This window comes from Sus scrofa, chromosome 13 (genome assembly GCF_054392235.1).
Source record: "Sus scrofa isolate SSC_HxYL_T2T_F1_AM1 chromosome 13, Sscrofa_HxYL_maternal_Yorkshire_Landrace_v2.0, whole genome shotgun sequence".
NCBI lineage: Eukaryota > Metazoa > Chordata > Mammalia > Artiodactyla > Suidae > Sus > Sus scrofa.
In genome coordinates, this window is record NC_139395.1 from 130672301 (window position 1) to 130687079 (window position 14779).

Here is a 14779-nt window from a genome sequence, read left to right on the forward strand (position 1 = left end):
ATACAGCAGGATCCCATTGCTTATCTAGTCCAAAGGCAATAGTTTGCATCTATTAACCCCAAATTCCCAGTCCATCCCGCTAACCCCCCCCCCCTGGCAACCACAAGTCTGTTCTCCGTGTCCATGAGTTTCTTTTCTGTGGAAAGGTTCATTTGTGCCATATACTAGATTCCAGATATGTGGTATCATATAGTATGTATCTTTCTCTTTCTGACCTACTTAACTTAGTGTGAGAGTCTCTAGTTCCAACCATGTTGCTGCAAATGGCATTATTTTGTTCTTTTTGATGGCTGAGTAGTATTCCACTATTTATATATATATATATATATATATATATATATATATATATATATATAAAACGCATCTTCTTAATACATTTATTTGTTGATGGACATTTGGGTTTCCATGTCTTGGCTATTGTGAATAGAGCTGCAATGAACATGCGGGTGCATGTGTCTTTTTTAAGGAAAGTTTTGTCCAGACATATGCCCAAGAGTGGGATTGCTGGGTCAAATGGTAGTTCCGTGTATAGTTTTCTAAGGTACCTCCATACTTTTCTCATGCTTGTTTTTTAAAATTTTAATTTATTGCATTTTTTCTCATTCTAAATAAATATTCACTTTTTTGTACTTAATTTTTTATTCATAATTTTGAATTCTGTATTTTAAAGAACTCTTCTGCCCCAATATTGCATAATCTGTAGGCCCCACAAAACCTGTATCCCCCCTTGTATAACAGCAGTGCTTTCTTTTAGAGGTTTGCTTATGCTTGAACAGAAAAAGCTAGGGTGTCGGCTTTGGGCTAAGGTAGGATATTAAATATTTCATTGTTAGTGATTTTTAGGGTAAGGATGACCTGAGTATTTTGTATGCAGAGGGGAATGAGCTGGCTATGAGGGAAAAATGGAAGCATTGCTATAACAAGGACACTTGTAGGAGCAGACCTTATTTCATGGAAAGGGATAGGTTAGACAGTGGAGAGAACAGCTTTCAAAAGCAAGTGCAGACAGAGAACAGTGAAGGCAGAAAGAGAGTGAGTGGACTCTGAATTAATGTGGAGAAGTGTGGAGGAGTTTTAATCCTGTGATCTTAACCTTACAGTTCATGTGGGAGACAGGTTATAACCTCAGGTACCAGGAGTGGGTGGTTTTAGGGGTTTTCAAAGCCTGGGCATGTCACTGAGCACTGTTTTGGAAAAAGAAACCTCTGTGAACCAGCATTGATGAATGGATTTGCTCTCATCTGCCTATATATCCCAAGCCACTGCACCTGGTGTACCTGCCACAGACTTGGTACTGTCTGTCTAAGGCAAAGACCAAGTTTGGGATATCCCTATATTTTTCCCTATTCGAGTGTCAGAATGATCAGAGAATAAATCTGAAGCAATAACGCAAGGTTGGTAAGGAGACTGTCAGGTGGGGAACTTGAGTTGTTGTCTAGAGGAAAGACACAAGGATTTATTTATATATGGCCTTATTCCAGACAGGATTTAAGGCAGCTTACAAGAATGCATGCAATAAAATAGCAAGATGCAGTCCATAAATAAAAAATCAAGGCTGGCAAAAGCATAAAATATAGAAGAGAGGACTTCAAATGTAGCTTGTCAGGGGTCTTCAAGTAACTGAAGAGTTGCCATGTGACACACATTTAGGGTTATGTGTTTCAAGAATGGGGGAAGGGGATATAGTGAGGCAATATTATCAGCACAACATAAGAAAAAACCTTCTAAGGAGCGCAGCTGCTTCACAGTGGAATGAGGTCATGAGCTGCTGCTCCATCATAGGAGGTGTTCAAACAGAGCTAGGTAGGTCCTTTCTGTCCATCTTCGAGATCCAACTGATGCAGTGGATAGTAGCCTTGGTTCCTGACATGGCTTTTAGGTCAGCATTTAATGACTGTATGAGAGGAACTTTTCTAAACAAATACCTTATAAGTAATGAACTCTTCTAAAGTACTCCACACAATAATAAAAGCTGGTCTACTTTCAAACTGAGTATTTCTGTGACCTACAGTGTTGTTGCTCACCTTTAAATGTCCTTGCAAATTCTAAACCCCAAATTTTGAAGCAGAAATGAGTAAGCACCAAGTGGGAGGAAGGACCGAGTGAGAGGTTCATGTGGTATATCAGCTCACCGTCCTCCTTCTCTCAGAGTCCTTCATTGGCGGTTTGCAGAGCTTCTTGTTCCCTATCATCTGTCAGGCCCAACGCTACACCCTAGGGAGACAGTGGTGTGCCAAAAAGACATAGTCCCTGCTTTCACAGTGATTATCACTTAGTGGAAAAATGACATTAATAAAAATAATCATGTCAGTGTACTTATAAAGTCTGATAGGCATTATGAAGGAAGAGAAGAGTATTCTAGGAGTGTGGATCATTGTAAGACCTGCTACAGTGTGAGGAAGGAACATGTTTTATGATATCATCAGGTATAGGAAAGTGTGGGGCAAGGATGGGAGTTCAGAGGAAGAGTATTTCAGGCTGAGGGGATGATGTGAGCAAAGGGTCAGGAACATGAGGGAGCATTTGAAGAACTGCATGGCCAGAATGGCTGAGGAGGCCCAGAGCCCGCTGGCCAGAGTGCATGAACAGTCCAGGAGGGAGGGTCCAGGCTCTGCTCGGAGGACTTTTATCTTCACCCTAATTGGGAACAGGGGGCAGGGGATGGGGGGAGCCCTTTGGTTTTACTAAGGGAGAAATACGACCATATTGGCATTTTGCTGCCTTTTTGAAAGTGTATGTATGAAATAATTTTAACTTTATTTAGATTTGGTAATGGGGAAGGAATAGATGTAGGCTGCATAAGTGCTCAAGGCGAGAGATGGCAGTGATTGGGCCAGGGTTGTGGTGGCAAGGATGGAGAGAAGTGAAAAGTATCCTAAGGTGAGTATGAGATAAGATTGAACAGGATTTGGTGATGGATTGCACAGGAGGTAAAGGTGAGGGAGAGGAAGTGACATCAAAGAAAGCTCCCAGAAACTCAGCAAATGAGTGTTCTGCTCACTGAAGGGGTGCATCCAGACGGCTGGTCTGAGACACTGGCTGAAAGGAAACAGAGACCATCTCACCTTACCTCATTCAGGGTTGGAGAAGGCAACAACACCTGATTCAAATGTGGTTCAAGTCAGTGTATATCCAAACTTTCCAGTCCGGTTAGATTCACCTTATGGAGCAGCTACCAAATAAGGCTCCAAAAATGATCGAGACAAGTATGAATGGCTCTCAGGTGGTTCACAGTAATCTTGTATATTTGGTGATTGTCCAAATAACCAAAGCTTCCCATGTGAGGTGCAGAGTGCCTACAGAGACTGAGATGAAATGCCACCAGACTCCAGCAGTTAGTGCTTCTCCACAGAGGGCTCAACTCACTTGCAAAGACTGGATTTACTTCTTCTAAAAATGGAGATAAGATTCCATAGGGTGTCTTTGAGGTTATTGGGCAAGGGCTGATTCAAATGTGGGAGAAGTTCCAATTTCCCTTTGTTGGTCCACAGTGATTAGAGTATGTATACTTGTTTATAGCCCTGTGCTCATGCCCTCATCTCCATGGGTAATAATCGATCTCTGATGATCCCATCTATGTTTTACAAGACCTATGGAAAAATGTCTGATAGCTGGGAATTTTCTGACAAAGGCAGTGAACAAATCTAGCCCCTGTATCTGGGAATGGTAGATCTAGCCACATCGCTACCTAAGGTTACAAGGGGAAAGCAAGAGCCCCAGCTTCCTCCCTCCACGTCTAGCCATGCCGGGCATCCTTATGCCCCTTCCTCATGACCCCTGTATGTCCCATCTCCCAAAGTGCCACTACCACCCCTTTCCCAACTCCACTTAGATTCTTAGTGTAAATGAATTGTCTAAATGCAAATACTTCCAGGAGAAACCGCATGCTCTAATTCTGGATCTTAATAATAGTGACTAACCGTTGCACACTCAACTCCACTTTTAAAATGTGCTTCTCTGAGTGTTTCATTTAATGCTCATACAATCTTGTGGTGTGGTGTAATGATAATCTTCCTCAGGGAGCCTGAGCCACTTTTCAAGGTCAGTGGGACTCTGTGTTTTATGCTCTTACTCCTACCAGTTGTTCCCTCTGGATAAAGTAAACAGATCTGCGTTGGGAGGGGGAGCTTGAAGATGTTGAGAGCAGAGAGGATTTTCCCATTATCCCTTGAAGTTATACAACATAAGCAGCTGTTGATTTCTCCACACTTAATAGTAGTCCAGCTGTCAGCACAATGGCTAAGAGTACAGGATGTAAAGGCAGATGATAGGCCTATATTTGAATACTTATCTTTAACCTTCTTGTATATGACCTTGAGCAAATTACTACAAATTGGGGCAGTACAGAAAGGGTCAGCCATCATAGGGCTATTATAAGGAATAAATGAATTTATATACATGTATCTAAATATATAAATTTATATATATGTATATATATATCATAGTTTCTGAAACATAGTAAATATTTTTAACATTATTTTGGTGGCAGTGTTTTTGTAGTTTTATTCCAAGGCCTAGCTTTCTGGTTGACCTCAATTTGAACAGGAGAAGCCAATAACTTTGAAATGCTTTTTTGCTCCAGTTAGATTGGAAATGGCTGGCCAGAATATTGTGTTGAGAAGGATTCTGAGGTTTGCTATGAGATCAGCTAAAATTAACTAGTGTTCCTATGTGTGAGCTATGTAATTTTGCCCTTTCTTGAGAATCATTTTCAGGGCTTGTCACAGTCTGTGCCTTTGCCTCTGAGCCTCATTGTCTGCCTTAGGCATTTGCTCAGATTTTTTATATCTTATTTTGTATTTATTTATTTTTATTAGGACCAAGTCCAGTTATGTTCAGACTAAGTGCAGTTTCCAGCTCACAGGGGCACTGCCTGCTTTGGTGAGAGCAAAGAATTTAATGAATAGGAACTATGTATGGTTGAGTTCTAACAAGAGGGGTTAGCAGGCTGGGGATTCAAAAATAACTATGCTGCAGCAACTCTGGGTGAGCAACACATGCTGTATATTTCCATCCAAATAAAAGACATTCATTTTGAAGACCCTGGAACAGCTGTAACTTGAGATTCCCACAAATGCTTAGAAAACTGTCAGTCCTTTCTGAGTGGCAGTGGATATAGAGCAAGAATGCCAGTAAGAATGTGTTCAGATACAATTGGATTCTGAGAAACAGGGCCTGGGTTAGCCTTCCAAGAAGCCAGCATTCTTTAGCACTGATCTGGCTTTCAAGTGTTTTGGGGACAGTGTTTTTATGAAGCTTACTGATTAAACATTTGCTGATCTCTCTCCTGGAAGAATTACAGAAATACAATAATTGTTATGAATGTTCTCTTAGAGTAGAGCTTATCAAAGATTCCTTCTGTGATCTGCAGAGAATTCTAACAGTCTGCTATGTTTTTCTTTTGCTTCTACCAAATTTATCAATGTCTCAGGTCATTATTTGCCTGATCACAACAACATGCATTCATGAATATGTATCAGCTAAAATCCTGCAATTTTATGTGTTAATTTGCTCATGTCTTTAGGTGTTTATAGCAATTAAATGAGACCTTGATAAATTTAAAGGAAATTAAAAAAATCTTTGATATTATGAATGCTTATGTGCTTGAATTGCAGACTCTGAGATAAATTATGTTTTATGCAACTATTAACTCATTTATTGGTTTATTAAATATTTTCCCATTTACATTTATTCTTAGAAAATAAGTGGTCTCTTCTTGACTGCATCATTTGGCCTTTGTTGTTGTTCATTTTAGCTTGTGAATGCAACTAATCCTTACCCTGGCTAATGTGAATTAGGTGTTCTGTTTTGGTGGACGTAGCAGGGGGTCTGGAAATTTATTTGTGATGAGTCATGACAGCCACAGGGTAGGCTGCTCAGGGGTCAGAGTTCTGTCACAGCTCCACCAAGTAGGAGGGGATGCAGGTGAGGGAAGGATCCAATGATAGCAGAGGTCACCAGTGGAGAAGGGGCCAGTGACCCAGAGCTCTGGCTGCCTGAGAAAGAAAAGATGTAAGTTGCCACAGCCCTACCAACACAGTTGTGGGTAATTCCAGTGGTGGTGTTTCAAAGGCAGGGCTTGGTAGAGGAGGGATTTGAAGTGGGGTCCAGAGGAAAAGCACCATCCTGGGAACTGAGACATGCCACAGTGGAAATGGCACTGTGGTCCAAAGGAGTGAGAGTGGTAGTAACTTGGTCATAGGCCACAATACCAGGAAGGAATGGGGTGGGATTTTCAGATTTAACAAATAAAATTACAGGACATCCAGTTAATTTCAGATAAGACATTTTCAGATAAGAAAGAATAATTTTAGAATCAATATGTACCATGCAACTATCTGGACATACTCCTACTAAAAATTTATAATTTATCTTAAATTCAAATTTATCTGGTTGTCTTGTATTTTATTTGGCGGTCACAGTTGTATATAGGGGACACTGGTCAGTACTTGTGTGCTTGAGGAAGCCTCAGTTATCTGGGAATGGTGGAGGGGCTGTCTGTGGGGAGGCTGGAGGCAGGCACAGGGGGATGGAGCAGGGCTGTGTGTGTGTGTGTGAGAGAGAGAGAGAGAGAGAGTGTGTGTGTGACAGAGAGAAAGTGGGACTAAGAAACTAATCTTGAATAATTTTATATTGACTTCAGGACCCACTTATTTACATAATTTCTTGTAACTTTTTGGGGGGGGAGTGAGGGTTTGTTTTACTTTGCTAGCATGAATCACATTTGGCCTGTGTCAGATACAGGATATTTGTTGGTTTGTAACATGAAACAGGCAAATCTGTGTGTACCCAAAACAATGCCATCTCATTGAGAATGAAAATTTTGATCTTCCAAAACAGTTGTCTAGATAACATATGACTATTTGGAAACATCTGGATGATTGCTGTCTTCTGCATAAAAAGCCACATGACTGACTCTGTTTTTCCATTTTTATCCAGATATTTTGGAATAATGTAGGCAGCCAAGAGGCTCATCTCCAAAAGAGAAAATCATCATGAGGTAGAAAATTTTCAGGACTACTTTTTGATTTGTCTTTTAGTTCATTTAGTTTGTCTTTACTTCTTCTAAACATTTTATTGATCTTTGGTTCCCATCCTACCCCCTGACTAGTGCCTAGCACAGTGCTTAGCACATAGTAGATGTTGAATAAACATTCAAAATGAATAGATGGGTAAATGGATATATTATTCCTGAATAACTTAACTTCCAGTATAGTGATTATACTAAGGGTTGAAAGACTATTTATTTAGAAGGAAAGAGAACATGCATTTATTGACCATGCACTATGAAACAGGACCTGGGCCAGACAATATGTATTATGTATCCATGTATATACACATACACACACGTAGATACATGGACTATTACAGTCACCTTGTGAGTGAGCATTAGTATCCCATACATTTGAGTAGACTCAGAGGTCGAATAGATTGTGAGGCTCCTCTTCTACTAAGAATCAGGGCTAGGACATGAACCCTCACCTGTCTGAGTTGTTATGACATCTCCATTGAATCCATGCAGTCTTCCTGAGCTAATCTGCAGTCATTGTTCATGTTTTGGGAGGTCTCTTATCACTTTGAGAATTTAATGAAAGCCAGATTCCTCTCTCAGAAACATGACCAGAGAAAGGGATATTCTGTATTTTACAAGCACGATGGGTTCCTCAATGATCCCTGATTAAGAACCTCCTGATTTTGGAGTTCCCTGGTGGCCTAGCAGTTAAGAACTTGGTGTTGTCACTGCTGTGGCTCAGGTTTGATCGATCCCTGGCCCCAGAACTGCTGCATGCCAAGTGACAAAAAAAAAAAGAACCTCATGATTAGGATTCAGATTTCTTCTCATGGAGTCAGGGCTGAAGATTGGAATCAGCTTGAAACTGGTGGTGACCACAGCCTCTTTCTGTGACAGCCTCTCCAGGAGACTTCATGGAGGAGAAAAAGGTGTCTTCTTTTCATACAAAATCTGCTCAGCTCTTAGAGAGCCAATGTGTTTCTTTCATTCCTGTTGGGATTACATAGTTCTACCAGTAAATATACTATGTATTAAAAATATTTATACTCAAGAAATATAGGTTTTCTAATTCCTACTTTTCCTAATTTAGTAATTAGAAAATTAATAACAATAGTCACCCAAATAAAATTGTGTCAGGTGCCAGGAGCACAGCAGTGAACAAATGTCATTCTTGCCCAGAGGCAAAGTCACCATGAAATGAAGGAAGATTAAGCTTTGTGTCCCCACTAGCTCAGCCCCTTTCCAGGCCCAAGCAGAGGCCTTAGCAAAATGTTCACATGATCCATCATATGTTTCTTATAAAATGTGCACAGGAAGGTATTTTTGTATTTTTTTTTTTTCTTAAAGAGCCAGTCCCCTTCCCCAACTGTAGAAGCTCAGGCGCTACATCTGCCCCATCACTGTCCTCATGGAGCTTAGTGAGGAAGGACTGATGTTGGAAGGATGCATAATTGCAAGAGTGATGGATCTCAGGGTTGGAGGAGTGCTAGGTGGCTACTGCAAGGGGATTTAGTCTTTTGTGGAGTGGTAATTTAAGCTGAGAGCTGAAGGATGAATGTTTTGGTTTTGTTTGTCAAGGAAGGAGCTACATTTACAGGTGGAGGAGACTACAGGTGACAAGGCCCTGGGACAGGAGGATGGCATGGCTGGTTTGAGGTCTGCATTGAGTACCCCATGCTGGTGGGCATGAAGAGTGAAGGAAGACTGATAGGCAAGGAGGCTGAAGAGAAGAGCGAGTGGTTTCCCTGGGACCCTGTAGGGCCCTTTAAGCATTTTGAACTTTATTCTAAGGATGTTGAGAAGCTGCTGCAGGGTAGTTACATGATCTGATTTGTGTGTTGAGAAAACACTATCGTTGTAGGGTGGGGAATAGATTCTTTTGCTCTGTTTTGTTTTGTTTTTAACCTCTAGAAACACCGCCTAGAACGCAGCTGTGACTTTCAACAAGTGAAATATTCTTTAGTGCAGGGAGGGAAAGTAATTATCTTAAAGGCTGTGCACCTCAGTATATGAGAAGACAGAGGACCCCAGCCAGCATCTGACACACCGAATCACAAGGGCAGAGGAATCAGGACAGCAAGGAGCAAGATGAGATATCCCTTGTGTTGGTGGTGGTGAGTGTGTGGTGTGGGGCTTTTCCGGCACCCTTCTTTCTTTTTCCATCACAGTTAACATCAGCTTGGAAGCAGCAAGAATTGAGGGAGACTGGAAGATCAAAGGTCTCAAATCAACAGCTTGTGATGATGATGAAGATGGTGTCAAGGCTAGTGTCAAAAATCATGCCCTTTAAGAAGCTTCTAGAGCCAAAATGACCTTGCTGGTGGAAGGGTCAACAAAAACTGGTTAATCTAGCATACTTCAGATGCTAGATTTCTTTACTTCTTCAGGCATATTGCTCTCACCTCTCCCCAAGAGTTTCCTCCGTTCTTTACCTGGTTAGACTGCTTTTGCCCCAGACTTTTCTCTCCTCTGGAATTGTTCATAATTTGTTTCTATCAGAGAGAAACTCTGATATTGACTTGGCTCAGCAGGGGTTCTGTCTGTGAGACTCTGTTGTGTGGGATGTGACAGAAGATCCCTCATGAGGAAGTTCCTTTGTGATGCAGTGGTTTGAGGATCCAGTGTTGTCACTGCAGCAGCTTGGGTTGTGCTGTGGTGTGGATTTGATCCCTGGCCTGGGAACTTCCACATGCCATGCTAATGCCCCCCCCCCCCCCCAAAAAAATAGACCTGTATAGGGTCTGAAAATATTGTTTGGGAACCTATGGTCCAGCCCTCCATAACAGCACAAAGTCAGATCAGCAAACTTTAGCTACTGAGGTCCAGCTCAGTGACCCTGGCTGACCAAGAAATGTGGTAATAATACTTAATAAGGTGTATTTATTAAGTGAAGGAATTATAGAATACATTTGAGATGAAAAAGAAGTATTTATGCTTAAAGGGAAACAGTCAATTGTCCATAAAATTAACTGATACACATTTCATTTGTGAAGATATTAGGTAAGTAAGGAGTTAAGACATTTTCAGAATTACAATAGCATTTCTTATCTGCCTACAGTAAATCAAGCTCAAGAAGCTAATGCGGACCCCACATTGCCTATAGTCCAATACAAAATATCAGCATCTAGGGTTAAAAACCTTTGGGGGAATCAGGAGTAAGTTTTTCAGTGTTCCCATCATCTATCAACCTGGAAAGCTTTTCTTAGTTTTTCTATTTAGGGGCGGCATTTTAGATTTGTGTTGCTGTCAACTTGAGAGAGTGATTGAGGATTGAGGAAATCAAAGGAAGGAAGAGGAGCTGATGGTTACCCCATCCAAGGGAGAGGGAGTGAAGGTGAAGATTAGGGAAGGAAAAGGGCATGGGGGCGAGGGTGGTGGTGGGGGGGGAAGTGGGTGTGGGGAAGAGAAGTTCACTAGTGGCTGCTGTCAGCCGTAACCTGTTTCCTTCAGCCCTGGAGCTGTCCCTGTCCCTGCTCTCAGCAGGAGTGACACTGCCTTGGGGCGGCTCTGCAGCCAACCCACACTGAACCATAATCGTCCCTGTCATTTCCTTAAATGTCACCGGAGAAAGACATTTTCTCCTCCCTGGAGTACACATGCTCTAGTTTCGGGTAAGTGGACACTTGGTCCCATTTTCACACTTTCCCAAAATTGGTCACCCATGAGTCACAATTTTGTCAACTTCTCTGATATGAGAAGCATAGAGAAATGATTTCTTTAATGTGATGTCCTTTTTCTGTGGCAGTAAAATGACTTTCCTGCCATCAGGAGAAACATGTGCTTTGAATTATTTTTATAGCCATAAAGGCAGATCTGTAAAAGGCTATCTGTACCTGATAGCTCTGCTTTTATGGATTCTATTCAGAATTGTATCATTCCTTAAAATGTTGGAGAAAGGGAAAAGAGAACAAATATATGTTGATTGTGACTGCTTTATAGAATTAGTTGATATAAATTATAATTCCTATATTCCTTATTGTCTGAGTAATGTAACCTTCCACATATCCTAAAATAGCTTAATTCCTCTTTTGAGCCCCTGACTAGTGCCAAGAAATTAATCTCAGTTAACTCAGGGTTTCTGACCCCATTTTCCTTGGAGTGATATCTAAATTCTTGAGTGATAATTGCTGATATATTGCCAGCATGGAGCTGTTGGGCATTGGAGAGGGGTTTCGGGTCCAGTCCTCAGTACCCTATAAGTCCTACCAGACTGAAAAGAGAAGTGGGAAAGATTGTCGATCCATCTGCCTAACCAGCTGCTAAATTGTCCCTTATTCCTGTTCTTAAGGTCTCTTGTTGCTCCTGGTCATTTTGCTCCTTCTGAGCTACTCCGGGGTGTGGGGACCCTGTGAGGCTATTGGAGCCCAGAACTGCTTATCTTATTTCATCTTGACAGTGATTCTGGGTATTTGAAATATAATTTTCTATTTACAAAGAAGGGAAAATGAGATTCAAAGTAGCTAAGACCTCATGCAAATTGGTTCAGCCCAATCTGCTTTCCAACCCATGTACCTCCCTTCATCATAGGGACTATGTGCCCTCACTTCTAGGAAGCCTCTTCTGATCACCTGAGAATAATATCTGCCTCCCTAGAAATTTCACAGCCCTTGCTGTGACCAAACCTTTGGAGTGACATTTAACCATCACATACTGCTTTGTATGCTTGTTATCTGTGCATATGTTAAGACAGCCCTATTTAGGCCATGGCTCTTAGAAGGCAAAGACCATTTCTTGTGTTTTTCTCCATCTCCTTCACTAGTACCACAATATGTACATGCCAAATGCTCAAAATATGATTGATTAGAATAGACCTGATGTATTAACAACTAAATCAGTAAATAGATGAATGTTTACTTCTTATAACCATTGGTTCTATTTGTGTGGTTAGACTGTGATTATACCCGAGTTAACATTATAGCATAGCCTGTAGATAACTATTCTTGCCTTGAACTTCTAACTCCATTGTCCTCAATCCATACAATACCTTGGGGAGCATATAGATTTAGCACAATGTAGGCTTTCTTGCAGGTTTCCAGTCCTGCTCTAACCTACAGAAACTGTTGTTCTCCCTATTTCTTGGACTGTTGATTTCCTAATTTCTTGACCTCATGCCCAGACTCTAGATACAGGCCTCTGTTCCTTCTTTGTTAAGACACATCATTTAGACCCTAACTTTGCTCATCAACTTTGTGGGTCCTACTTCGCGGTCACAAGATAGACTCTCAACTCAGATGCCCCCTTGATTGTCTTGGGAGACTCTGGGAACACTCAGTGCCTGTGCCCACATAACCCTTGGCATTCTCACTAGATGGGAGAGCATGCACCATCCCATCAGTGCCCTCCTCTTCCCACCAGGATGGAAAGATTATACTGGGGACATCTGAAAAAAATCCCGGTAAGTGGACCATTGGTGCAAGCACAGACATGCAATTTAATTTTAAATATTTTAATTAGAAAATCTTTTAGGAGTTCCTATCGTGGCTCAGTGGTTAACAAATCTGACTAGGAACCATGAGGTTGCGGGTTCGATCCCTGGCCTTTTTCAGTGGGTTAACGATCTGGCGTTGTCGTGAGCTGTGGTGTAGGTTGCAGATGTGGCTCGAATCCTGTGCTGCTGTGGCTCTGGTGTAGGCCGGCAGCTACGGCTTCGATTTGACCCATAGCCTGGGAACCTCCATATGTCACGGGAGCGGCCCAAGAAACGGCAAAAAGACAAAAAAAAAAAAAAAAAAAAGAAGAAGAAGAAGAAAAAAGAAAAAGAAAATAGCTTAGATTAAAATCTATACTGAAAAGGCATAAATTACATGATTTCCTGTAGAGTCTATGGCAAAACCCAATGTTCAGGGTTTAATCCCCACAAAGTTTTCAGGTCTATTGGTTCTTTTTTTTTTAATTTTATAATAATTTTTATTTTTTCCATTATAGCTGGTTTACAGTGTTCTGTCAATTTTCTACTATACAGCAAGTTGACCCAATTATACATACATGTTACATTCTTTTTTCTCATATTATCATGCTCCATCATAAGTGACTAGATGTAATTCCCAGAGCTATACAGCAGGATCACATTGCTTATCCATTCCAAAGGCAATAGTTTGCATCTAGTAACCCCAAATTCCCAATCCATCCCACTTACCCTTGGCAGCCACAAGTCTTTTCTCCATGTCCATGATTTTCTTTTCTATAGAAAGGTTCATTTGTGCCATATATTAGATTCCAGATATAAGGGGTGTCATATGGTATTTATCTTTCTGTTTCTGACTTACTTCACTCAGTATGAGAGTCTCTAGTTCCATCCATGTTGCTGCAAATGGCATTATTTTGTTCTTTTTGATGGCTGACTAGTATTCCACCATGTATATATACCACATCTTCTTAATACATTTATCTGTTGATGGACATTTGGGTTGTTTCCATGTCTTGGCTATTGTGAATAGTGCTGCAGTGAACATGCAGGTGCATGTGTCTTTTTTACGGAAAGTTTTATCTGGATATATGCCCAAGAGTGGGATTGCTGGGTCATATGGTAGTTCCGTGTATAGTTTTCTAAGGTACCTCCATACTGTTTTCCGTAGTGGTTGTACCAGCTTACATTCCCACCAACAGTGTAGGAGGGTTCCCTTTTCTCCATACCCCCTCCAGCATTTATTATTTGTGGGCTTAATGATGGCCATTCTGAGTGGTGTGAGGTGGTACCTCATAGTAGTTTTGATTTCCATTTCTCTAATAATCAGTAATGTTGAGCATTTTTTCATGTGCTTGTTGGCCATCTGTATATCTTGTGCCTATTCAGGTCTTTTGCACATTTTTCAATTGGGTCGTTGGCTTTTTTGCTGTTAAGTTGTATAAGTTGTTTGTATATCCTATAGATTAAGCCCTTGTCAGTCGTATCATTTGGAACTATTTTCTCCCATTCTGTAAGTTGTCTTTTTGTTTTTTTTTTTATGGTTTCCTTTGCTGTGCAAAAGCTTGTCTTTTGATTAGGTCCCATTGGTTTATTTTTGCTTTTATTTCTGTCGCTTTGGGAGACTGACCTGAGAAAACATTCCTAAGGTTGATGTCAGAGAATGTTTTGCCTCTCTTCTCTTCCAGAAGTTGGATAGTATCTTGTCTAACATTTAAGTCTTTCAGCCATTTTGAGTTTATTTTCATGCTTGGTGTGAGGGTGTGTTACAGTTTCATTGATTTACAGTCAGCTTTTCAGTTTTCCCAACACCACTGGCTGAAAAGCCTGTCTTTTTCCCATTTGTATTCTTGCTTCCTTTGTTGAAGATTAATTTACCATAGGTATCTGTTTATTTCTGAGTTCTCTATTCTGTTCCATTGGTCTGCCTGTCTGTTTTGGTACCAGTACCACACTGTCTTGATGACTGTGTCTTTGTAATATTGCCTAAAGTCTGGGAGAGTTATGTCTCCTGCTTGTTTTTTGTTCCTCAGAATTGCTTTGGTGATTCTGGGCCTTTTGTGGTTCCATATAAATTTTTGGATTGTTTTTCACATTCTGTGAAAAATGTCATGAATAATGTGATAGGGATTGCATTGAATCTGTAGATTGCTTTGGGTAGTATGGCAATTTTTACGATATTAATTTTTCCAGCCCAGGAGTATGGAATATCTTGACATTTCTCTGAATCCTCTTTAACTTCCTTGAGGAATGTTTTATAGTCCTTTCTGAGCATAAAAGTCTTTCACCTCCTTGGTCAGGTTTATTCCCAGGTATTTGATTTTTTTTAGGTCATAATTTTAAAAGATATTTTATTTTTGTAT

At 40.7% G+C, this 14779-nt stretch overlaps 1 protein-coding gene across 15 annotated transcripts in view; it reads left to right on the forward strand.

Moving 5' to 3' along the window:
- Positions 1 to 14779, forward strand: part of LOC106505748 (uncharacterized) — a 1225997-nt gene that overhangs the window by 486242 nt on the left and 724976 nt on the right. For 3 of the 15 annotated variants that reach the window (XR_014824369.1, XR_014824365.1, XR_014824359.1), the window contains one exon: positions 6940 to 7000. The exons of 11 other annotated variants lie outside the window; for them this stretch is intronic. The gene's annotated coding sequence lies outside the window, so the exon portion shown is untranslated. Of the gene's footprint in view, positions 1 to 3979; positions 4042 to 6939; positions 7001 to 14779 lie in introns of those variants that run through there. One more of the 15 variants, XR_014824360.1, reaches the window with a different exon arrangement.